The sequence below is a fragment of the Drosophila mauritiana genome, chromosome 3L, assembly GCF_004382145.1.
Source record: "Drosophila mauritiana strain mau12 chromosome 3L, ASM438214v1, whole genome shotgun sequence".
In the NCBI taxonomy this organism is placed as follows: Eukaryota; Metazoa; Arthropoda; class Insecta; order Diptera; family Drosophilidae; genus Drosophila; species Drosophila mauritiana.
Genome location: NC_046669.1, coordinates 17747861 through 17772061, shown reverse-complemented (window position 1 = coordinate 17772061; position 24201 = coordinate 17747861). Strand labels below are relative to the sequence as shown.

The 24201-nt window shown below is 39.4% G+C and overlaps 2 long non-coding RNA genes across 6 annotated transcripts; one reads left to right on the top strand and one right to left on the bottom strand.

The window, feature by feature from the left end:
- Positions 1-180: 180 nt before the first annotated feature.
- Positions 181-1033, bottom strand: LOC117140242. The gene is made up of 2 exons (XR_004459409.1): positions 400-1033; positions 181-332 (listed from the first exon to the last, which is right to left on the bottom strand). It is a non-coding gene; the product is annotated as an uncharacterized LOC117140242 (long non-coding RNA).
- A 9688-nt stretch (positions 1034-10721) lies between these two features.
- On the top strand, positions 10722-16746 carry LOC117141009. 5 transcript variants are annotated; one of them, XR_004459447.1, is made up of 6 exons: positions 10722-10841; positions 10899-11294; positions 11368-11679; positions 12899-13083; positions 15589-16050; positions 16294-16746. It is a non-coding gene; the product is annotated as an uncharacterized LOC117141009 (long non-coding RNA). The 5 variants fall into 5 exon arrangements; XR_004459445.1 differs by having other exon boundaries at positions 11806-13083; XR_004459448.1 differs by having other exon boundaries at positions 10910-11294; positions 11368-13083.
- The last annotated feature ends 7455 nt before the right edge of the window (positions 16747-24201 follow it).

Below are 24201 nucleotides of genomic sequence, written 5' to 3'. Positions count from 1 at the left end.
CCAAGGGGGGCGTGGGTGGAGAGGGGGCGCGGTAGAGCGGGGCACACGCAATCGGAGGAATCGACGGACGTTCGCATGTGTCCCAATGTTACAAGTTGATAGTAAAAATTATGATGATTCTTGCCCCAAACAACTGGCGGTTACTGGTCAAACAAGTTCTGTTGTTGTTGATTTTTTCCGTTTTTTTTTTTTTTGTGTGCATATTTATCTCTGCGTTGTCGCTGCCTCCACTTCATTAGGTCTTTAATTTTATAACGTATCAAAACAGAGAAAAGGCAGGCACACGCGCGGCTCTAGGGGCATTACATGATAAGTCGAGCTTATTTGATACCCTAGGAAAGGGAAAAAGATTTTATTATTATTTTTAAAAAATCGTAACTCAATGTACTAATACTTTACGTCTTTTATTTTAAATATATATTTTATAAATCTTTTTTTTTAATTTGGGATTCAAGTAACTATGCTCATTGGCCATGGGTATTTCCAACTTCGATCTTGAAAAATATTCCCCTATCTTATTGTCGTTTTTGCAATTGTACCATGAGCCTACGAGCATCTCGTGGATGCTTGGGCAACGTGAAAAGTCTTTGGCGCGTAAAATCTTTTTGGGTTCATTAGAACGTTGAACGTGGTTGTCGTTGTCGGTTCCACCTTCCGGTCCCTCCTCTGGTTTGTCCGGGGTTGCCAGGTTCGGGGGGTTCCTTGGCTCGGATCCGATCCTGGGCATGGTCACATGGGCAATCAAGTCGTTCCTCGTGGCCCTGTCACTTTGACAGCGCATCTGCGGTTTAATCTGGTTCTGGTTGCGCTGCTCCTCTGCCCGGCTGGCGATTGTAGAGTACCTATGTACATACGCTTTATTATTCGGTACAGTACGAGCCTAGGTCTAGAGGACCAGCGTCTATTTATAGGGATCGCGTGGATATGATCAATCAAACTGGAGGCGTGACAAAGGGGACACGGCTTTTATGGGGCACGTAATCATAAGTGAGCAGGGTATAGATACCATAAAATGTTCATAATGGTTAGTTATTGTTTCTTAATACAGGGAATTAGTATTGACATTAAACAGCTAGACTAAGACTAAGCTGAATTGAGGGTTTTAGTTTATAGCATTTATAGCATGTTTTAAAGCATGTCTCTAAACAATGACATTCAAAACCTAAGAGGAAATATATATGTACTTAATTTACATTTATAAATACGATAGAACGCAGCTCAAGCATAAAATATATTTATGAAATACTTTTGCAAATATGAGATTTATAGAGCAGAAGGCAATCGTTTAATTTGAAATACATAAAGGTTGTTGTACGTTATTGAAGTATGTAAACATAATTAATAAAGTACTTTTCTTCACTTAAAATCATAATTTTCGTAGGTTATCACACCTGCCTCATTTCCATTGTCGATCACTCCCATCCATCACCTTTAAGCCATGTGTAAAGAGGGGCCATCCATGAAGTCTTCTTTCTTTTCCCAGAGTTTACTCAAGATAAGCACTTTCAGTGTAAAGTGCCTTTCTATTTGCCCAGAACCGAACGAAAAACTGATATCTGCCTGCACTATTTGCCCAGAACATTTGCCTCTGTTTGGCTACTTAAATTTCCCAGAGTCAATAAATGGAATCGAGTGTGCTGGCTGCGAAGCCCAGATGTCGCGGCCCAACCTTGACCAATCCACATAATTGCGATTATCTGGCGATGCTACAGCGTTCCAGGGTCAATTGGTTTTTCAGTTTTTTCCCGCAATTGTTCATTAGCGGCGGCATCCTTGAAATCGGAGTGGAATCGTAATGGGGCACACCCCTGGGGGGCCAATAAGAATTGCACCCGTCAAGTCAAAGTTTAAGCAAAGATTGACCGCGTGCAAATGTATATGGCTTAAGCTTATAATCACCCCTCATTTTACATAGATTAACCTCCAAGTGGGTGGAAACTCTTGATACAAGACAAATAACTATGGGTTCTATTAATGCCACACAAGGCAAAAAATGTAATCAGCACATGACTTTCAATTAATCGATTTTTATTTTTGAAAACTGTAGCATTAAGTTGTAACTTATCGCTTCTACTAATAACCATATTTTAATAAATTTAAAAATGCATTTTTTATCAAATATTTTAACTAGCAACACATTGCCTTTATTTCTTCATGTGCAAGCGAGAACTCAGAACTGAAAACCTTTTGGATCAGACCATACTAAACCATAATCACGGCCAAGTGGTGATTTGCATTCGCAATTGCTCGAATCAATGTTATGAACGTCAAAAGCACGACAAATGAATCATGCTGCGATCTCTTCTTTATATAGATCCCCCACACCCGGCCCCCAATCTCCGATCTGCCCGATCGGAGCTTAACTCCAACTCGTGTGCCCCAGAGGCAGCGACATTGACAATGAGCCAAAAAGCGTTTCCAAAGCGATCCACAAACGGTAGCCAGCCAGCAATAACAAAAAACAATGCACCAAACAAAAGCAGGGAAACGTGTAGTCTGAACCATAAAGACTTTTCGATACCATTTACCTGGCTTTATCTATTATAAAACTAATTTTGTACTATAAATTCACTATCCTTAAAGGATAATTAGTATACATACTAGATTTTTAGTTAGAAACCTAAGATCATCTATCATATTTTAAGGTTTTGGGACTGCAATTCAGATTTGGCTATCTCAGATATAGCTTAAGATTTAGGATTCTGAAATATATTATATATTATATTATATATTTTGGTTATGTACCAAACAAAGTCTATGTACATCCATCGTTTTAGACTTTCGACCTTAGAAGACATCATATATTTGCCGTCCATTACAGGGTATCTAAAGAAAACGTGCCCGTTTGCCAGAGCTTTTGGATTTGGTTTGTTTGTTGCAGCATGATCGGGCAAAAGATCGTTAAGCAGTGCACAGTAGCTGCTCGAGCGTCATAATAACAGCAGCAACAAGATGTTCGAGTCCCCCTCCCCCGGACCAGGGCTCCCCTTCACCCTGCATCGAGCGCACCGCCTACTGCAGGTCCCACTGTGCCGCCCGTCCGTCCCACTGTCCCACTGTCCGTCCGCGGAGTGCAGACTGTGGAGTGCAGCTGCAACGCTGCAGGGTGTACACTGCAGCGCACCGTGCAGCGCAACATCGACGCGCCACAAATCAACGGCACACACTGGACTCCTCCGATATCGGAGCGTAGGCCCCTGGTTAACCGGTTTGCTCTTCGGACAGTTCGGACGGATGGGACGGATCGGACCGATCGGGACGGAGGAGACATCGTCGACGACGAGGCATAAAGCTTTTTTAGAACCTTCTTTGTTGCGGCTGGCAGCGCAGTGCACTGAGAGAAATGCATACTGCTTCTAATGAGCTATTCAATTTATCTTTCGGTTTGATTTACAGCTTATGAATGGGCATTTTTTACCAAAAAACTATTTGAAACAAACAATTCGTTTTTATTAGGAAATTAATTATTTTCAACGCGAATGAAATCAGTTAAGCCTGTACAATTACGTTAAATTTACTTTTACTTACTTTAAATATTTTTCAGAACTAATGTTTTTATGCTAAATACAAATCATTCTTTAAAGATTAAGGAAATTCTTCTACTATAAAATATATATTTTGTAAGGAATATTATCTTAGTAATCTAAATGTTCATCTAATTTGGCAAGCTTTTAATCATTTGCAGATAATCTTAATCTTAATTTTAATCCTTAAATCCGAAAATATAATTTTTAGCGTATGTTCAAACCGGAAGGTTGACTAGACCCCTGATTTCCCCCTATGCTAACAAATAGTTTTTGGCCATCCTTCGCAGACTGCAAATAATTTTTTTGCCCAGCCCAATTTCCATTTGTTTACCTGGGGATTGATCTACACCAATTTCTCTTTTGGCCTTTATAATAACCAACTAGCCACTAGTTGGCCTGACCCACCGACTCACTCCCCTTTGTTAATCGTTAAATTTCATATATCAAATTATGGCCTCGGACCAAGAGCCCCTAATTTTGTTGCGTGTAATTGCCACTTCCAGTACAAAAGCTTTTATTTTGTATGCTCGTTGTATATTTTGTTGTGGTGTATGTTGTTGTTGAGATTGTTGTTGTTCCTGTTGTATCTTTGCTGGTTCTTGTTGTTTGTGTATTTCGAGTTCCGTAGTGTTGGTGTATCAGTTGTTGTTGTTGTTGTATTTTCCGTTTCGTTCGGTTCTTTTCCTTCCTCTATGTTTAAGGCGACTGCGCTGCCGTCTTAAGCTGCATTACAACTTTTTACTGCGTCTTAAACTGAAATCGAGTTTTGTTGTGCACGTAGTACGAGATACTTGTGCTCGTACATACAAATGTATCTTTTGTCCATATATTTTTCTATCCATCTGTGTGTGCGCAACTCCGCCCGAACCATCAACGCCCCAAGTGCATTGGGCCCCGGCCTGCCATTTCCCATTTCCCATTCTCCATTCCACTCCCTCCCTCCGCCGCCATCTCTTTCTTTATGTGTCTCTGACAATCTGCTGGTTTGATAGTTACAACGTAGTCATCGTCAGCCTCCCGCCCGCCTCATAGACCCCCTCCCCATATATCAACCTATCGCAGTTCGTCCAGTAGCCGCGCTTAATTGCATTTTGACTTGCGGCGTGAAGTTGACTTGAAGATCATAACGATCATGATCATGATGATGCTGGGCAGGAGTTGAAGATCAGCCAGCTAAAGATCTCGAGACGAAGACGGAAAAGCTTTGTCATATTGGGACTCTCTGCGGTCTATTTGCTTAGGGGCGTGGTCGTTGGTCGCCTCCTTTTTGGCGTATGCCCAGTAGCTGCTGCTGGGCTGAGAAGTGTTTTTGCAGCTACACTGGGGGAAAAGATATTAGATACGAAAGAAATTATATGATTAGCATTGTGTTCTTTTTAAGATGTGCAAAAATATGCAAATTCCATATAAGTTCTCTTACTATAAGTAGTATAATGTTTTTAAGTTTGCCTAAATATACATAAGAAAAAAAGATAAGTAGTAGAATGTTGTTAAGTTTGCTTAAAGATATATTGCCGAATCTAGATACTCTGTCAGTTGAAATCTTCAAACTTAATATCTTAAAACGATATGTTGTGCCTTAGGATTTTAAGCTATTTCACCATTATTATATAGTGCCTAATTAATTGATTTTTTAGTAGTGTACCTACCCATCCCATTGTATTTGTTTTGGGTTGTGGGTTCTGTTGTAGTTTTTGTTATGACTTGCAACTGTGCGCTGCCTTTCCTCAGTTTTTTATGTTTTGTTTGCGCTATGTTGATTGAATGCGCTTTGTTAGTTTGGGGACCCTTTTGTTGGTTTTTGTTCATTTACTGTGATTAGTTAGCGGGCTTATGAAAATATTGAATAACTTAATACCATTTTGTGAGATGGGTTTTAGCCAAATTAGTGGCTTTTCACTCGAATGCGTTCTAGGCTGCATGAAATTGTTAAACAAGCGACGAGTACTAATTTCCTTACTAACTTATTCAGTTAATGTTTACGCTGATCCTAACACTTTCTTTGCTCAGTGTACTGTTAACCACACAAAGTTGCCACCAGATATGGAAGCTATTAAATTTTATTTCAGCTGCATTAACCCACAATATTCAGTTTGTTGGCAACCGCAGAGCCGTCTTCATATTTATTAATTACCGTTTCAGCGATTCCTTTGTCATTTGGCCATTTGCCCGATTTTCGTCTTCTGTATTTCCAGTTAAACAAATTAGCTATGCTGATCAGCTATCGAATTCATCGACCCAGAGTCGAATCGGTAGCCGCATGTTAACCATAGTCACAGCCATTACGCATAAATTTTGACTTGTCTCTGGTTACAACTTGTCTTACAGGCCATGCCAACTCATGTTTGTTTCGTGACTCGTGTGTGTTTTTGATAAATTATGTTGATACTCTAAAGGGAACGCGGTCCATTAGCTTAGGAGTAACTCTTAAAGAAACAAATAAAAAAATAAATAAATAGTCAAGCTCCAAACTTACACGACAGAAAGGAATAATATTATTATGCTAATTTTATAAATTTTTAAATTGATAACTAACTTAACTTTTTACCTATTAACTTTATCTCAAGCTTGCATTATTATACACAAAAAATGATTATTACACCTTGTTGAATGGGATATGATCAAATGTCAATATCGGTTTAATGAATTTGGCAAGAAGTTTGATATATGTACGTATATTTCAGATTAAAAGATTATTGCGTTGACTATAATTTGAATACAATATCTTTGATTGTTATAATTATGTTGTTGAAAACCCGTCAGCATTTGCAACAATATCATTTTTAAATGAGAGATAAGAACTCTGTGTGCCATGGGAACCCATTCATTATTTCGAAATCTTCGATCTACACTTAATTTCAGCTCAGAGTATTGTAGCTAGTGTGTATTGCTTTATTTTCAGGTGATCGCTTTGGGCATAAATTTACCATAATATTGTATCAATTTGGCTTTTGTGTTAATTTGTGTGTGGATCGGTAAATCATCTCGAGGCGTTAGTTTATTGGCCGCGTTGACTTTTGCTTTGATATAGGCTCTGATTTGAGGCCCCCTTTTTATGGTGGGCGCAATTATCCAGGCCCCAAACCCACTAACTGTGCTTTAATGTGCCCCATAAATTGTGGGACATTATGACACGAGCAATAATCCCGATTCCATCTGCAGTCCACACCTCAGCATGCATTTCATTATAAATAGGTTAAGATGCTAAATTTACTGGACATAAAAAGCTGAGGAGCCGAGCAGCTCGCACACATATAGCCAACATAAACCTTTAAACCTAAACACGCACTTAAGTCATAAAAAAAAACCAACAACAGCAACTAAGACGAAAAACATGACATTAAATTGCATGAGGTTAAGCAGCGGAGAAGAAGAAGCAGCCGAAGAGGAGAAAAAATAATAATATTGTCTATAGAACCCAGCACAGGTGTTCAGTTGCCGCTGCAGCAGCCATGCACATAAAAAACCAGCAGAAAAAAACACACAACAAACTTAAAATCAAGTTTCAAAGATTCAACGACGTCGACGGCACTTGAGCAGCCCCAACGGCTGAAAATATATACGATTGCGGTCAAGATATTAGGGAATGCAGGCAAGTCCTCCTGTCGCAGTAACTCATCCCAAAACGCACAAAAAAGCTGTTCCATTTTATCAATTTTATATATATTTATAAAGAGAGTTTTCAAGTCTCTACAAATCAGCATTGTAGCTTTCCAGGGTATTTTCTATTCTAGTTTTTAATTTCAAATTGAAATTATTTGTTATTATATTATAAAAATATATTGAACTATTACTGCTACACATTATATGTTAAGCAAATTGCACAGTTAATTCATTTAATTCACCTTGCTCTATCATCTTGACCGCAGGTGTGGCAGGAGCGAGATGGCAAGCAACCTTTAAATGCGGGCCGAGCAGCATCCAAACGTGATGCGATCGAAGGAATGGTGAGGGGGAACTCATGGGGGCAGGGGTGTGTGGTGGGGATATAGTAAAGCCAAACCCAAGTCGCGATCAAGCCGTGCAGGCAGCAACTTGTCGAGACTCGCCCCCATACCCTTGGACGGACTCAAGTGCCTGACTGCCTGATTATGATCGGATCGGAGTGGTGCGCTATATGAGCTGCTCCCGGTGCTAATGCACTGAGAGAAGTCACCTTCTATCCTGATTCCCTACAAATATGACGCACATTAGGTCAACACTAAACTACAACTAGCAACAATGCACTTTTTGACACTTTCTTATTTTTTACCATGATATTTCCTCGAAAAAGCACTTCAACATGACAGAAAAGATTTAATTTTTAATCATAATCATGGGTAGTTTTTTGAAGTGTAGGCCTGCTGCCGAGGAGTTGGTGCCTGTCTGCGTGTGTAATAAACATAATGATAATGCCCGCCGCTGTCCGAGTGGTTTGGCTGCCTTCTGCAGCTACCGTGGATGTAATTTACACTTACACTGCGGCTCAACGGTTTTTTTTTTTTTGGGAGGGGGCCAAAGGGGCTGGCACTTCGGTCTTAGAGCCGAAGAAATGACACACTTTGGTAGAACCCACATCCAATAACTGCTAACTGATTCCGTTTGTTTTTCCTGGGTTGTGGGTAAAACCATAAGCGAACGTGATCGAATGGAAAGCCCTCTGGCGGTCATCAGCCGAAGTTCGCTTAAAAGTAAAAGCCATCTGGCGTTTGTAAAAAGGGTAGGAAGTGGGTCTAATGTTCTGGACTACGAATAATGGGAGCGGCTTAATACAGTAGGCACTCTAATTGGTGAAAACCTATATTTAAGACTACTATTGCGAAGACGTTGAAGCTGACTCTAAACTTTAATGTACTGCCTTTTAAATCGGAAGAAAAAAAAAACATCTTTATTTAAATTGAAAACTTAAATCAAGTTCAAAATGAATGATATGCATTTACCGAGCAGTAATAATATTATTTTACTTTTTTGTTGTCCAATACTTCTTGCAGTCCGTACTGTACTTCTTATTATATTATTGCGCAATCCCATAAACTCTAGTATATCCATTCCGCTGGATAAATCAAATCATAATACCCAACGATTTTCAAGAAATATTGCCAAAACCGGGGCACAAATTAAACCGATATAAGCAACGCCCAACGAAGCAGGCCCTACGAAAACCTTGATTTAACCCTTGGGGCACTCGAAGTGGATCGGAACTGAAATGAAACCAGCGAAAAAAGTCGCGAAGCGAAGTGGTAAGCAAAACCAGCAGCTGAGTCCCTCAGGCGGCAGTTAATCAACAGTTTTTATGCAAAACTACTAAAGCACACACCACAAAAAAAGATCAGAAACCAGAACAGGGAAATGAAAAGCGAGCAATAACCCAGGCAGGCAAAAAAAAAGATGAAGAAAAGCCAAAACGCACACCTCAAGTCCCCCAAAACAAGTCAATATGATCGATCGTTTGCTTGATTAAGCCTAATTGAAAACGAAAATGCAGAGAGCCAGAGAATCGAAAGAACCCAAAGAGAGCACCTTCATGCGATCTCCGATGCGATATGATCCGATCCGCAGTCATGATCGCCTGCTTGGTTCCTCGGTCGGTCCGGTTCGGTTGGAGCGGTTCGTTCGGTCAGTGGAAATCCGAAATCGGTGGAAACCCACCAGACGGGCCCCACAACTTACTACAAGAATTTTGAAATCAAAACAAAAACGTAAAAGATCAACGCACAAAAAGAGCGCGCCACTGAATTTTGGCGGGAGACTACTGTACCGCTGGATCGGCGAGAATCAGTTGAACAAAACAAACCGATAAAACCGGAGGAGGAGCCTGTAGTAGGCGTAGTCACTGTGCTGGTGGTGGTGTGGCGTGTGTAGAAGATCGAGAAGAACAACAAAATCAAAAAGAAAACTGGTCAACTTAATCAAAGAGCGGAGAATCCAGAAGATTTGCTGCTCACAGATCTCCAAAGAGCGCGGCATTTTCACCGAAATGCAGTTTTACATCGACGAAGAGACGCAAAGAGCAGCAAAGAGACTGGGCGACCAGTGTTGCCGTGCAGCATGTGGATAATCAGAGAGCCAGATATCAAAACAAATTTCAAGCTGCCACGAAATAGTGCTATCACGAGGAACTTGGCTTTAGAATTATTTATCTTGGAAATATTTAAATACATAAATATACCTAGGAAGATCTTAACTTAGGTTTATCAAGAACTAAGACTAGATACATATTAGAAGACATTTAAAAATTAAAAATATAAGCATAATCTTTAGGTAAGGTATAACAAGCAATTTATACAAATATCCGTTATTTGAATGCAAGTGTTGGATAATAAAAATATTGCCTGATCGATTTCACGAACCTTCAACAACTATCCGCGTTCGGGCAATTAAGGAACCCTTAATTAATGGTCAATTAAGTACCTTCAACACATGTGTCAGTTGATAAGGAACTTTGGTGGAGGAACCTTTAGCACGGCCACAATTTTCCGCAATTGAGGCGATCAGAGTCTCCCTACCGGTTTTTTCATTTTGTCGTTTCTCCCCTTTTTTTTTGTCAACGAGAAAAAAGCGCGCCAAAATGATGCTCCTACTGGGGATTTATAGTCCTTCCTATGCTGGGTGCCATAAAACCTGAAAAAGGACTGAGCGGCGTGCGGACAAGGTGGAATAAAGAAAAGGCTGCGTTTCCACTGGGAGAGTGTAATAACCCCAAACGGACCCTCGATCCGTCTCCCTTTCTCTTTCGCTCCGTGTCTCTTTCTGGCTGAATTAATTTCACAGCAGAAGCGGAAAGGAGAAGGCCGACGAAGAAGGGAATAGCCGAAAGGAGGAGAACGAGAAGAAAACCAGGCAACGTTACTTGTTTCTTGAAGGGTCCACACGATCGCCCCACGACGTCAATTTGCAAGTTCTTCTTGGAGCCACAGAAACTCAGGCTGCAACTGCGAGGAACCCTCTGATTCGCAGCAGAGAGGGTCGATCGAAAGGTACTCGGTGATGGGAATAGTTTGAAGGTCCTTAATGCCCTTTTGAAATATTATGAAATATTTTTGAAATATTATAGTACATGGGGACAGTCGACAAAGCAACAAAGATATGTACTTCTTTTAGGATTTCACAAAACTTTAGAAACTACGTAGTGCGTAGCAAGAAAAAAAATATATAATTTAATCTTTTTTCAAACAAAGAAGGTTAAAGTGTAGAATCGCTATGTCTTTAATAGTTATCTGAACTAGTTTGAATCGTTATAAATACCGTTATGGAAATCAATCCTTCCAATCGCCATGAAGAGTTCAATGGACCCTCGCAAAGTGCGCAACATTTTGCGGACCGGGTTTGTAGTAGGTAAGCCTTGTTCCTCTGTGTTTTGATTTTACGGCACAGATGTTTTATTTGCCACAGCACACACACAGGCACAAAAGGAGTACAGGAGGGATGGAGCAATCCGAGGAGCGAGCAATCTTCTGTTTACCCTGCCACAGTCTTTCCTCATGATCCTCCACTTCGTGCCTTTTAATGCCTTTAATCCTAGCAAATAACACAAAGGAGAGAACTCTAGGACAAGTGTATGGAGGAATACGAAAAGGCTGAAAAGTGGGGAGAACATAATATACACCGCTAGAAATCCAGAACTTTTCAAAATTCAACAACACTACACTAAAGAATACACTTTAAACGATTTTTAAATGTACCTATTTTTATATATTTATTATGTACCTACCATATTTATTATGTGGGTTTGAAGGACCATATCAATGCGTAAAAAACTGTGCTACAATATATTTAATATATCCAATGGTAAGTAAGGTCTATTGTCTTCCTCCAGTTCACAACTTACTAGATGCCTCACTAAGTTTTTCTCTCTGTGCAGGCGACTGTCAGTGGCTTGGGGACTCGACCTGGGACGTGTCTCTGTTTCTGTCCCTGGCATAAAACAGAAAGTGTGCAACACACGCTCTTGAAGCCAAGCAAACGACTGTGGACGACCGGGCGGGAGGATCACCATCGCCCGGAGGGGAGGCGGCCAGACCCATGTGGTTGTGGTTCCAACTACGATTGCAGTGAACTTCTAGCCCAGAGTCATTGAACTTGTCCTGGGGACTGGAGTGACTCTGGCTGCGACTGCGGCTCTACCACGATATCAGCACTGGGATTGTCATGATTGTCTTCGGCCACTAGTATGGTACGTCATGATGAGCGTGGTTCGTGGCACACACAGAGCAGTGGCTTTGTCCCCAGCTGTACCAGTACCACACAGAACCGCACTCTGAATCCCACTTCTCCAACTTCTAATCCGACTCCTTCGTAGACATAATGAACTTGGGTTTTGGGGCTCGTACGTACTGCGTACGCAATTCTCAAATCGTGTTTGCGCCTCCTGAGATCGTGGAGCCCATCTCTTGCCACTGAGCTGGGATCTAGCTGGATGAGTTAAAACTACTCTTGAAGAGGGTATATTAACCTATTATTAACATATTCATTAAAGATTTCTAATATATTATCAAATGGTAGAACTAGAACTTTATCAAAACCTCCTAAGATGTTAGTGCAAAAAGACCTGTCGATTAGCAGGTTGTCCCACTTTCTAACATTTTCGATGGATATAAAATGTTCAGATAACGTAAATATTAAAAACGAATTCAAAAGGTGAAACACCATGATTTAATTTCCCAGTGCATTCGGAGATTCGCTTAGAAAAGGCACCCGTTCTTTCTGGTTTTCTATTTGATTTGGCAACACGCTGCCTTTACGGCCCATTGTCGTTTGCATGGGGATATATCCAAAAAGGCACGGGTATGGGTGCATATATATATATATATATACATATGATAATGATGTTGGTGATCGTGCCACTTTAGCAATGGCTAAGCTACGTAGATCGGGCCGAAAGCCAGACCCCTGGGATGGGTTGAAGAACCTTTTGATTGGTTAACCATACACGACTCTACGTGGAGCAGTTCTGTGGGCAATCCTGAAGTGGGGTGCGGTGCAGTCGGGGGCATTTAACTGTGCCACATGTAGCCATGTAGATCCTCTCCTGAAAAGCCCCAAAATCCCCCCACTCCTGTGGGCCTGCATGCATAATATTGCCAAGATTTATGCAAAAAATTGATGGCAATTAGTCGTCGTCTTTTGGTTCGTTCTTTATCTGACTCTGTGGCTCGGCGAGGGAACTCAGCTTGTTCATTTATACATATATACATATCGAGGTAGGCACTATGTTGGTGCATAATGATTTTCGGTATCAAATTACATTGGTTAGGGGTTTTTAGTATGTATTTTACTTGCTGTTTGCTCTTGTCGTCGCTGCCGTCCTGTGTCTTCTGTCCCCAACCCCAGTTGTCTTCTCCTTCCTGCTTAATTTGATGCGCTCGTGCCGTCTTTATTTTATTCTCTTTTAGTCCGTCCAAAGGTAGTCCCCACTGTTCCAATCCATCGGATGCTCAGCCTCTGGTGCACAGCCAGGATTTTCTTTAAATCAAGCTTAATAGCGGCAGAGTCTAGACCGAAAGGAAATTATTTGCTAGCCCAAAATGATCACAAGCTGGTTTCGCGATGGCAATTTGAATGGAAAACTTAGATCACGGTAAATAATTTTCTTTTTAAATGCTCAAGCCAATTTTCTTTAACAATACTGAAGCTAAAAGCAAACTAACTGGAGTCTTAAAATGACAGCTCAAATCGATATTGAGGCCTAATTAATGTATTTCCACCAGGGTTGGCAGGTTTTTTTATACACTTTAAATATATCAAATAGAATACTATAGATAAACTAATTTATTATGTATTTAGTGAGTTTAACAATTCACTAAGCTATTTAGGATTGATTTATTATTGCATTGTCTCAATTAGCTTCGAAAAATCTGTAGTCTATTCTTTTACAAAAAAAAAAACCAAGAGGTCTAAACTATTTACATACATTATGTTTATTGGTATTGTCACTATCTGTGAAAAATTATAATGGTACAGGTGTTCAATATTAACGGAAACCCACAAAGGCAAAAAAAGACTATAAAAAATAACAAACGAAACCAACACAATTTTGTTAACAAATCTTTGCTCTGGAAAAATGCAAAAAAAAGTGGCACGCTCAAGCTCAAAGTGGAATTGCGACCTTAAATTGTATATTCTCTTTAACTTTAAATATTGTCTAAAAATTCGTTGTAGTGCGTTTGTTTATATATATTATGTATTTAATTTATTTTATATTTAGGTATACATACAATCAAGTTTATGCACAAATTTTTAATGCCGTGTAAGCTCAATTAATTTAAGCTAAAGTAAGCTCATTATTTTGCTAAAGAAAAACCCTATTTTAATCATTTTTTTTTTAGTTAGTTAAAAAACGTGTTAATTAACTTGCTTTTTTTAATGCTTAGAATTGCTATATTTCCAGTTAAAAAGATATACAATGCAATTTTTGTTTGCATGCATTTAGACTCCTTTTTTATCTCTGTTTCATAAGATTTTCCACTTTTGGCAACACAATTCCTGCTCCCTCTAAATGTATCTTTGCTGGGGTGTCAGCCAGAGTGTGTGGATGAAAAAGAGCTGTTTAGACCCTATTCCGATACAGAATGCCGGAGGGGGGAGGGTAGAAGTAGAGTCCCACAGCTGAGGTTTCCAAAACACACAGATACTGCAGGCACACACACCTTGTAGCAGCACAGTCGTCCAGCTGTTGTCCCCTTTGGAAGGGAGTGAAAATCCGAGGATGAAGAAGGGAAATCGGGCGGGGACTGGGAAATGGTGGGGGGATCGCTGTCGCTCAGTCGGACGTCGTAAGCGTGTATGACATGTGAGTTGCACGTTTTGTCGATTTTCAAATTGAGGCAACTTCTCAGCACTACGGCTCTTTCGGTTTCTCTTGGAGCTGCCAACTTGGCTATTTCTCAAGAAATTATGATACTCTTTAAAAGCAGAATTCGTGCAAATTAAATATAATTTTTGAAAATTTTGAAGTGGAACTAAGCATTGTAATTTCCAGAACTAAAAGAAGATTTTATTGAATTGGAAAAAAAAATTGTTTTCTTATATTATTGTTATAATATTCTTATTATATTTACGGAATTAAAGATACATTAAAACGAATTTCTAGTTATCGCAAGGGCTAAACCAAATTTTCTGAAAAAAGTCTTTAACTCTCGTCCCCAACTAATTAAACATATTACTACAACTACGTTTCTTATCTTTCCTATATATTTGTAAAAAAAAAATAGATAAAAAGACAGCTCTAGCCATCTCCGTCCGGTTATCTCTATCCTCGTCTTTTCCGACTCGTGCAATCAAATGGAGGAGTTTCAGCTGGGCCCGATGGTCCGTCCGTGGTCCGGATCCGTCCGCTCAAGACCTATGGGTACCTGTCAGTCAAAATGCGTTTTACAACAGTTTTCCTCCTCTTTCTTTACCCAACTTCGTTTTCTTCGGTTTCGTTGCCCATTTGGTAACCCGCATCGCTGGTGTGGCTGAAACACGCTTTTATTTTCCCTTTTCTACCTCGAAAATCTATGAGCAATCTATCTTTTGAGTGCACCACTACCACCACAAGCAACAACAACAATCAATTTCGTTTTTTTATTATATTTGTTGTCTACTTTTGAGGTTGAATGTGGCGAACAGCGACGAAGATTCAACATCTACTACTGTATGGTAATCCATGACAGTTACCGAGATCTTTATTGTGATCTATGGGTTTTGCGCCAGGTGGCTACGGGGAGCGGGGGCGACCTGGGATAAAAGCTTAAGAATATATTATTATATTCTTAAGTTTCTGAAACTTTTGAAACTTATGCCTTAAACTTAAGATGAGCTATATGTTTAGTAAGCAATTAGCAACACTAATATAAAGAAGATGTCATAGCATAACAACGATATTAAAGAGGTTTAGAGTTATAATGACATCGAATTTAGTACACATTAATCAAGGATTACTCCTGTAAGTATTTAAATTTTAGCTCATAAAAATTCGATGCTATAAATGTTTTGATAGGTAAACACCATATTTGCAAGTAAAGAAACACCTTATCAACAGTTACATCTATATAAAAGACATAAACATTGGTATTGAAAAATCTTTATCTTTATTAAACAGCGTCCAACAAAAAGATTACCAAGTGTAGCGGCGTGTATCCTTCAATAGGGTAATTCAATGACCCTTGTTCTGGGCCAAAAAGAACCAATAGCCATGCGATCATCCTGGTGGAAGGGGATGCACATTCGCTTTTGCCACACAATAAAATGTCATAAATTATACGCTCAAAACAGAGCACAACGCTTGGTCATCATAAAATGAATACATACATATACATGGACCACAATAAAGATCCGAATGCAACAACAGACGACGACTGATCATTAATTAATGAACATGAACGGAGGCGGAAAAAGGAGGCAGAAGTGGATCCAGAAGCAGATGAGTTGTGGCTGGGCCATTAGAATGCAACATGTCGTCGTGGTCGTGTTCGATTGCTCAAAACACAGATATGCATCGCAGCCATATATCCAACCATCTATATAGACGTACACATTTTAGCTGGTCTCTACACGTATTATAGTAAGTTTAAACTGCTGAATACGTATTTAGAAAAGATACAATATCTTAAAATATTATTTTACTTACAATTATAACAGAAAGTACGTATTAGAAAAGATACAATATCTTAAAATATTTAAAAACTAAATATAAAACAAACTATTTAAATTAAAAATACATTTAATATTATATATATTTTTTGGCTTATCCCAAGAAGTAAGAACCTTTTATTCAAATAATTAAGTGATTGATTTTTCCTTTCAGTGCCCATATTTTTTATGTATGTTGAGTTCCCTTTGTTTACAAAACAAAATGTAAACAAAACTTTTGTTCTATCATCTCGAACGGCGATCGAAAGCATTTGCTGCCAAGCTTCGGATCCCAAAAGCAGCTGAAAAAGAGGCACTGAATCTGGGGCAACCAAGCTGGGGGCCCTTTTGGATTCGGCTTCTGGATGTCCGAGTGTGCGTTAGAATCTGTGTGCTTGCATAAGCAGGCTGTGGAGCAAACGATCGAGCAACGACGCACCACAAAGAGGCAGCTAGGAAAATTACTCTGTGGGCAAAAAAGGAAAAGTATTGGGAAAAGTCAACTAAGCAGAACGAACTAGCAATGCCCTCATCAATCATTAAGTGATAGCGCAATGTTCAGATAGTCTGGTGGCTAAGCTTTATCATTAATATATTGCAATATTTCTGTTATAATGTATATCAATATCAATATATAATATTGGGAAAATAATATTTACATAATTTAGTAAATTCTATTATATTATTTTATATTAGATATTTATTATTATTATCATTATAAAATGTAACAACTTCATTGAATATAACTTATGCTTAAGATAGTGCAGCCATATTTTATTTATTAAACTAAAATGACTTCTTTAGTTCCTAGAGAAACTTACTTAATTTCCTTGCCCAATTTTTTAGAAAAAAGTGTATTCATCTGATAGTTTCTGGTTTTGTTTTCTGATGGCTGCTGCTGCACTTTGATTGACAGCTGTTGCAGTGTGCTTTACTCTTTATTTTCGTCATTTCTGTGGGGCTTTTTATCTGTTGTTAGCCCGCCTCGAAATGTTTCTAATGACATTCACTTTTCGGGGAGAACTCGCTTTTTGGGTCAATCATTATCGCCATGTCAAGTTGCCGCGCACGCAGTTTGCACGTTCCTCCAAGTTTTGTATGTCCCTCTAAGCTGCGACCGGTGTGTGCGGTCATGAACGTGAAACCCAGCCAAAACCAAACCGATCGGAGACCCCAGATGATTTCACTTTCAATGCCTGGGTTGCGCAGCGAAAAGAGATTGGGGTTATGAGGCCGGCTTTGGTGCCCCTCGGGATATCAGTTTACCATCTGCACGGCGAGAAATAACATGGACTGTAGAACTTTATAGAATATGGAATATCTTATGAAATCTTACACAATTCTGAAGTACAAATCATTTCACTTTACAAATTAATAGAGCCTTATTGCATATTACGGCTTAGATATTTACTTTGAAATAGTTTAGAAGAATGTGAATTACTGGTGTTATAAAGTTCGAAAGAAAGCAAAGGCTTAAATCCCTTTTAAGATCTTTATGGTTACGGTGTAATCGATCCGTAATCTAGGCATAGCCAGGGGTCAGTCGGGGGCTGGCCCTCGGAAAAGAAATGTTTGGGGAACCCTATTAGATTACTACATCACAACGTTCTAAATGCACACATGCATCCGAGTGTTTGCGTTTGCCCCATTATCTAGTCAAACAAATGTTCCCCAGCAAATCTGGCGAGCAATAGAAACGTCAACCCTCTGCAAAAGGAAGAGTCCCAGCTGAGGCGCAGGAACCCAATGGCTATGCCAGAATGGAAAAATATAAAAACAGCCACTGGACAGGTCTGTCTGGCCAGTCCATGATAGATCACCCCATGGACAAATGCAGACAGGTGAAACTTGTCAGTCAGTGCGGGTCGGGATCGGAATCGGAGCAGGAGTAGGAGTCGGAGTGGAATAGGTTGGGATGGTGAAATCGGCCCAGGGGTAGGAGTTCATGTATAGGCCAGCAAAAAGGGTCGGCGTCGCAAGTCCTACGCCAACAAACAAACAAACAAATAAACAAACTGAATGGAGGGACAGAGACTAGAGCCTGGGTGAAAAACAGGGAAGTAATGAAAACAGTAGGGATCGAATTCGAAATATCCTACAAAACTAATTGAGGTTTTGGTATTTTACTTTTATTTCAAAAAAGTGCTAAAACTGCGCTTATATTGTTTCTTCTATTTGATAGCATTATTCCAAGTTTAAATTATATTCAATGTAACTTATTTTCAAAGTAGGGGCTTGGTTATACTAAATATTAATATAAGAAATGGGAACTTAAGCAAAGATATGATATGATCTTATACATCACAACATTAAGATACTGTGGTTATGTAGAAAATTTTCAGTAATTAATGGTTACACGATATTGGATATAAGATTATATATCTGTAGTACAACCAAAATCACAAATATATTAACATTTATTATATTATCCCCCAACATTGTCCAGGGTATCCTCTATTTGCGCATGGGTCACATTTTGGAAGCCCATCTTTTTGGGAACTCAACGTCTTATCGCACAGTGAAAACAAAGGCACTGTAAAAGGGATCATATAGCTGAGCTCAGATCAGTTGAGTTCAGTTCGGATCGGTTTAGTTCAGCAGAGATGGTTTTGGATTGGGCTCAGTGAACCCGGGACACACTTGCAGAGTGTGCTGAGCACAAGTGCAGAGAGCCTAGGGACCCCGAGTGGATGGCATGGGGCGGGGAAGGTTCAGGGGCCAGGGACCGAGGGCAATTTCTTCGGCAATTATGGGTGACTGCGATCGTGTCTCGTCTCACAATTTCATGTTAATTTCCCTTTGCGTGGACGGGGCATTTATCGCGCTGTCTTCAGTTTTACGACCCATCATTGTACTCATCCCTCGATTGTCACCTATTTGGTTGGCTCCGGTGGATTCGCAGCTCCCTTTTATGGAGACCAGTTCGCCCTTTGTCTCCGTTGGTGTTTAATATCTCCATAAAATGATTTTTTTTGGACTGGAGCTAGTTTTACGAACTGTCCCTGCTACCAAAGAAGTTATGAATCATTGGCGAGCCGAACACCTGCCATCTGAAACTTTCATCGAGCATTCAGATGTGACCCATGGCTAATGAGAGGGAAAATGAAACGGATTAGAACCATTGGGCTGCGTAGTTTAAGATTCAGGGTGAATATTTAAGCAACGAAATAAAGCTGTAGCAAAAAATCTCAAACCTGAGGCCACAAGAAATAATTTAAATAAACGACACAGTGTATTTCCAGCAAGGCCTTTTCGTTTTTTTCAGTCCCAGTAAAAGGAAAATCATTTTGTCGCACAAATTGCATTTAACCTTTTATGGGAATCCAAAAGATCATACCGCTCATTTGCAGATACTGTGTATCTGCTGCCTGGACAACTGTTTGTAGTTTATCATTTAACTGCGGAGATAATTTGCGCAGACATGATTTAAGCATTAAGCCAAACGATCGTCGCAGTACCAATGGACCATTAACATTCAGGTGTCAATTGGCCGGGCCAATAAGAGCATCTTGAAAGATTCCGTATGGCAGGGGAAATGCTAAACGATTGGCAGAATGGCACATTAACAAGAAATCCAAAGGTGGCCAGCAAAACGCCGGCAAAAGTAAAAGTGATCCTGTCTCTACCGATGACCAGACTTACTCCATTTGCCATATTTACATTCCCAGCAACTCGACTTTGTAACTGACGGATGTATCGACTGGGTCAATAGAAACCAGAAGTCGTCGAGGAGGAGACCTGGTTGCACTGGGAAAATAAATTAGTTCGTTTGCAAAAAAAGGAATTAATATCTAAAACAATTTAAACTATCCACTGGTGCTAAGTGAAAGTAGTAACGTAAAGTAAGTTCCCAAATAAAAACTATAATTTTAGGGATATTTATATTTTCAGTAGGTAACTGACCACATTTTTTGGCCAGTGCACTTATAATTTCTTACTGCCGCTGACTTCAGCTCAACAAGTTCCGCGCGACTGCTTCCAATTATGGCGAGGATCTGTTTGCAACATACGCCAAAAAGTCAACTGCTTTGGGGCCTGGTTTCAACTGGGTTTGGTTCGGATCGGCAAGTTGCCTGGTTACTGGGTTTGTGTTGGCCTACTACTGGTCTTAGACTGCCTGGCGGCTTCCATTTGGACCAAGACAATGCGTGGATGCAGCTCGAGACTGGCCAAGCTCGTGGACAAATCGACTCAGTCAGATGACTACTTCAACATAGGCAATAAATTGTTGGGGGCTTACTCCTTATTGTACCCATTATGCAGGTCAAGATTAGTTTATAAAAAACCCTTAAACAAATGTACACAATGGAATATTCCTTGCCTTTCATTTAAGTTCCACATCTACCATATTTTTAAAAAAAATTGGATATTCTAAGGTATTTGTAGGCTCGGCAATTTGATTTCAACCAACAGCCACAGCGACTACTAACTAACTCATGCATTATGCTTAATTATAGTTTATTTATTTAATAAGCCAACGTTTGTGGGCTGCTACTCGGCTCGATCCAAGCCCCTATGATTTGATTTTGCGCTTTAAGTTTTCGCAGCTTTTTGACTAGTTTTTGTGGTTTTTCTGTGAGCAAACTTTAATTAAATCGTTATGCAAAAGTTCCACCAGTCGCTGCTGGTCTAAACCATATAATTTGGGAATGTACTGGAACAGCAAGTGTATTAGAGATATGGATGGTGCACTATAATATATATGCTACTATATGTATATGTACGATGAAAACAAATGTATAGCTATTAAATGTCCAAATTTTCAGTGTGGGCTTCAGCCTTTTTTTTGGGTCAAGTGTTTTGTGTGCGTTTCGATTTTCAAGATTCTCGCGGGCCTAATTATCTAATTTTCACATTAACAGCCGAAACTGCGCCACATGCTAGAAAATCGGTGATTAAGCCAGCATACAAATAATCTGTTTAATTGTCTGTTGAACTGTGACTTGGTCTTGGAACTTTTACTGATAACTTTTAATTGGATTTTTATTGTAAGTCGAGCTTATCAGTCGGCTTGGGAAAAATGTGCATACGCATTCCACTTCGGTGCTCATATGAAAATAGGGTTAAACAAATGGTGACAGGAAAATAATGTTTACATGGGCCTACGGCGACAGCTGCAACTGTTTTTTGTATCTTTGACTGGGCGGCCACCTGCGTTTGGATTTCGCACCTCCCGGTAGATGCGTGAATCATTCGAGACCGCCAACAAGTGAATTAGTCATCACTAGTGAAAAATTACACTAGAAAAGTGTGACCGAGGTGAAGAAATTCCATTGGCATAAGTCGGCCTGCTCCAGTCGCAAAAATGAGTTTAAACTTTAAAGTCTTTGGGCAGCGACTGGCCAATGCACTACCATTCGCTTAATAAGACATAAATAAATGCGCAAATGTTTAATTTTTGATTGATCAGTGAAAATAAAGATGTTTTATGGGAAACAGATAATTTACAATGAAAAATAAAAATATTTTAAAAGTCTTAACAAATTATTTAAGCTCTGTTTACAGTATCTATAGTTATAAAAGTGAACAAATTAATGGTGCAATTTTTTCTTGCCTTATTTCATATTTTTAAAAATGCGTGTGTATGCACTTTTTTCTTTGTGAGTAATGACTAATAAGATGTTATTTAAATATAGTTTCGAAATTTCAGTAGTGCTCGAATATTCAAGCCAAAGCCGAGTTTTGAGTCTGCTCCGCACTCCTCTGTATCTGGCTCCGTACCTCCTAAATGGCTCACCAGATGGTAGATGGTGGAGGAGAGATAGGGAATCTCAGCCAGAAGAGGCTGCAGGCACAGACTCAAGTTGAAGTGCAGCCCGAAATGCTGCGGCGCATGCGCAACGAAGCCGAAGTCGGCTTATTTATGGCCTTTGGTTTGGGGCTTAGGTTCTTTATTTTCTCTGTTGGTTTTCTTTCGTTTATTCTTTTTCGTTTTTATTTCTTTTTTTCGCTTTAGGTTCATTGGCTCCTTGGGGTTTGCCTTTTGTTAAAATGCATTTATGGTCTTATTTCGTTGTAGTTCTTCCACTTCCCTTTCTGCGCGAGTTTGTGTGGCTGGGCAGTATTTTTTATATTTATTTTCTTTATTATTATGTGCGCAGAGAAGACGAAGGAAAATTTCACAAGGCGTCGCCAGTTTGTCTGGCGTGTCTGCCATGGCCTCTCATCTTGCCCCTCTACCCGATCACTCTTCCAATTTCTGAGCAGTGCTACCAAAGCAGCTACTTTCCCGATACATTTGTGTAGAGAACAACATTTACGAATTTACCAAAATATTTAGCTGTCTTTATATGTCAAATTTAAGGCCAAAGAAGGACATTAGGTAAGCTCGAATTTATTGTATTTATGTATTGGTTATATTCATGACATATGTACATATGTATAGGCCAGTAAAACCTTTTTCTCCGAATTTTTTTGGGATTTAATTTCCAATTCTTTGTAAAACTCAATTTAAAGCTTAAAGCTTAGATATTAGTCTGCCCAGAAACAGATGACGGATGAACAAGGCTAGATCGACTCGACTGTTGATACCTAATTGGGATGAATTCATCACTACATGGTAAATGTTTCTTAAATAATAACCTATGCAAGGGCACCCTTGACTTTTAATAATAATAATGATAATACTGCCATAACACAGATCCGAAAATGTGTACTATATGTTTTAGTTTCGTATGATAATTCTAAAACTCCAGTAAATATTTAGTTTATATACATTTTGAAGTAAGGCATTGCTTTAAATCATTGACTAAATACAAAAATATATTTTGCAAAATAAAAAGTGCTTCTGATTGATTTTGTTTGGGCGTATTCTTAGTTTCACTTTTTAGTAAATCCAACTAACTTAAGATTTTACCTTACAGCACACGATTCTGGAAACGGAAGGTGCACAATCGACAAAATTCTAGACCACCCTTCATCGAACTATCCTCAAAACTGATTACATTGTAAGTTATATTCAGCTGGTTACTTCCCATCCATATGACCCCTTCTTCTTTACTTAGTTGTTTATTCTACCGAATAAAAATAAATATATTTACACATTTTATATGTGCGTGCATATGTCGACACTGTCAGCTGAAATTGGACCTTTCATCGATTGTATTCAGCAGGTTTTAAATAGCGACGCGATCTAATCTAATTTTACGCAGCGTTGCTCACCCCAGGGAATAGACCCTTTTGCATTGGCAAATGTTGCCGTTCTTTTTGACCCTTTCACCTCCTGCTCCCGAGATTTAAATGGAAATTCTCACGATTTTGGGAGCGGCTGAAGTGGAGGGATGTCGAAGTGATAGGAGTGGATCATTTTCACACGCCTCTATTTTTCATGCGTTCTGCTTTCGCGCCTACTGCCAATTACATTCGTGCAACTGTCAGCCGTTCAATGACAATGACAGCAAAGGGTTAAGCCCCGGCCCTTATATATATACACCTTATATATTGTACATATATACATATATAGCTCCACGATCGCTAAGCGATTTTTCCTTTTTCTTTGTGCAATGTATGTATGTATGCATGTCTGCACATATAATCAATATATATGTAGATACATACTTTATCAGACTAATCTTGCACCGGTCAAAATTTTAATAATTAAGAGAAAAAACTGGAAAAATATAAATCTTAATGATTACATACTAAGACTGTACCAAAAATAATAATTAAAAGTGGAAAAACATTAATTGTTCGTTAGTTTGTGGAATACTGCCTCAATTATTAATTTTATTTATTATTAAGTCTTTAAACTCATATTTAGTTAATTAGTGTACATTATCATTGCCTTATCATTTATGATATTTGAGTTTCCTTTAAATCCCTACCACAGGACCCTGTTTTCTCTCAGTGAGCTGCAAACGATCAGAACCGAACTCATGCATATGCAACCATTTTGTGAGGGAGATCATTTCCACAGAGCCTCCCCCGCCTCCAATTCCCTCGATCCGATCTGCATAGGCGGGAAAAACGGAGAAGGAGCGATTTGTACAGGTTATCCTGTGCATGTAATGATCGTGGTTGATCGCATTCGGATCTGCTTTGTGCCGCACGCAATTTGTGCGCTGAATAATGCCGAGCATCGCTA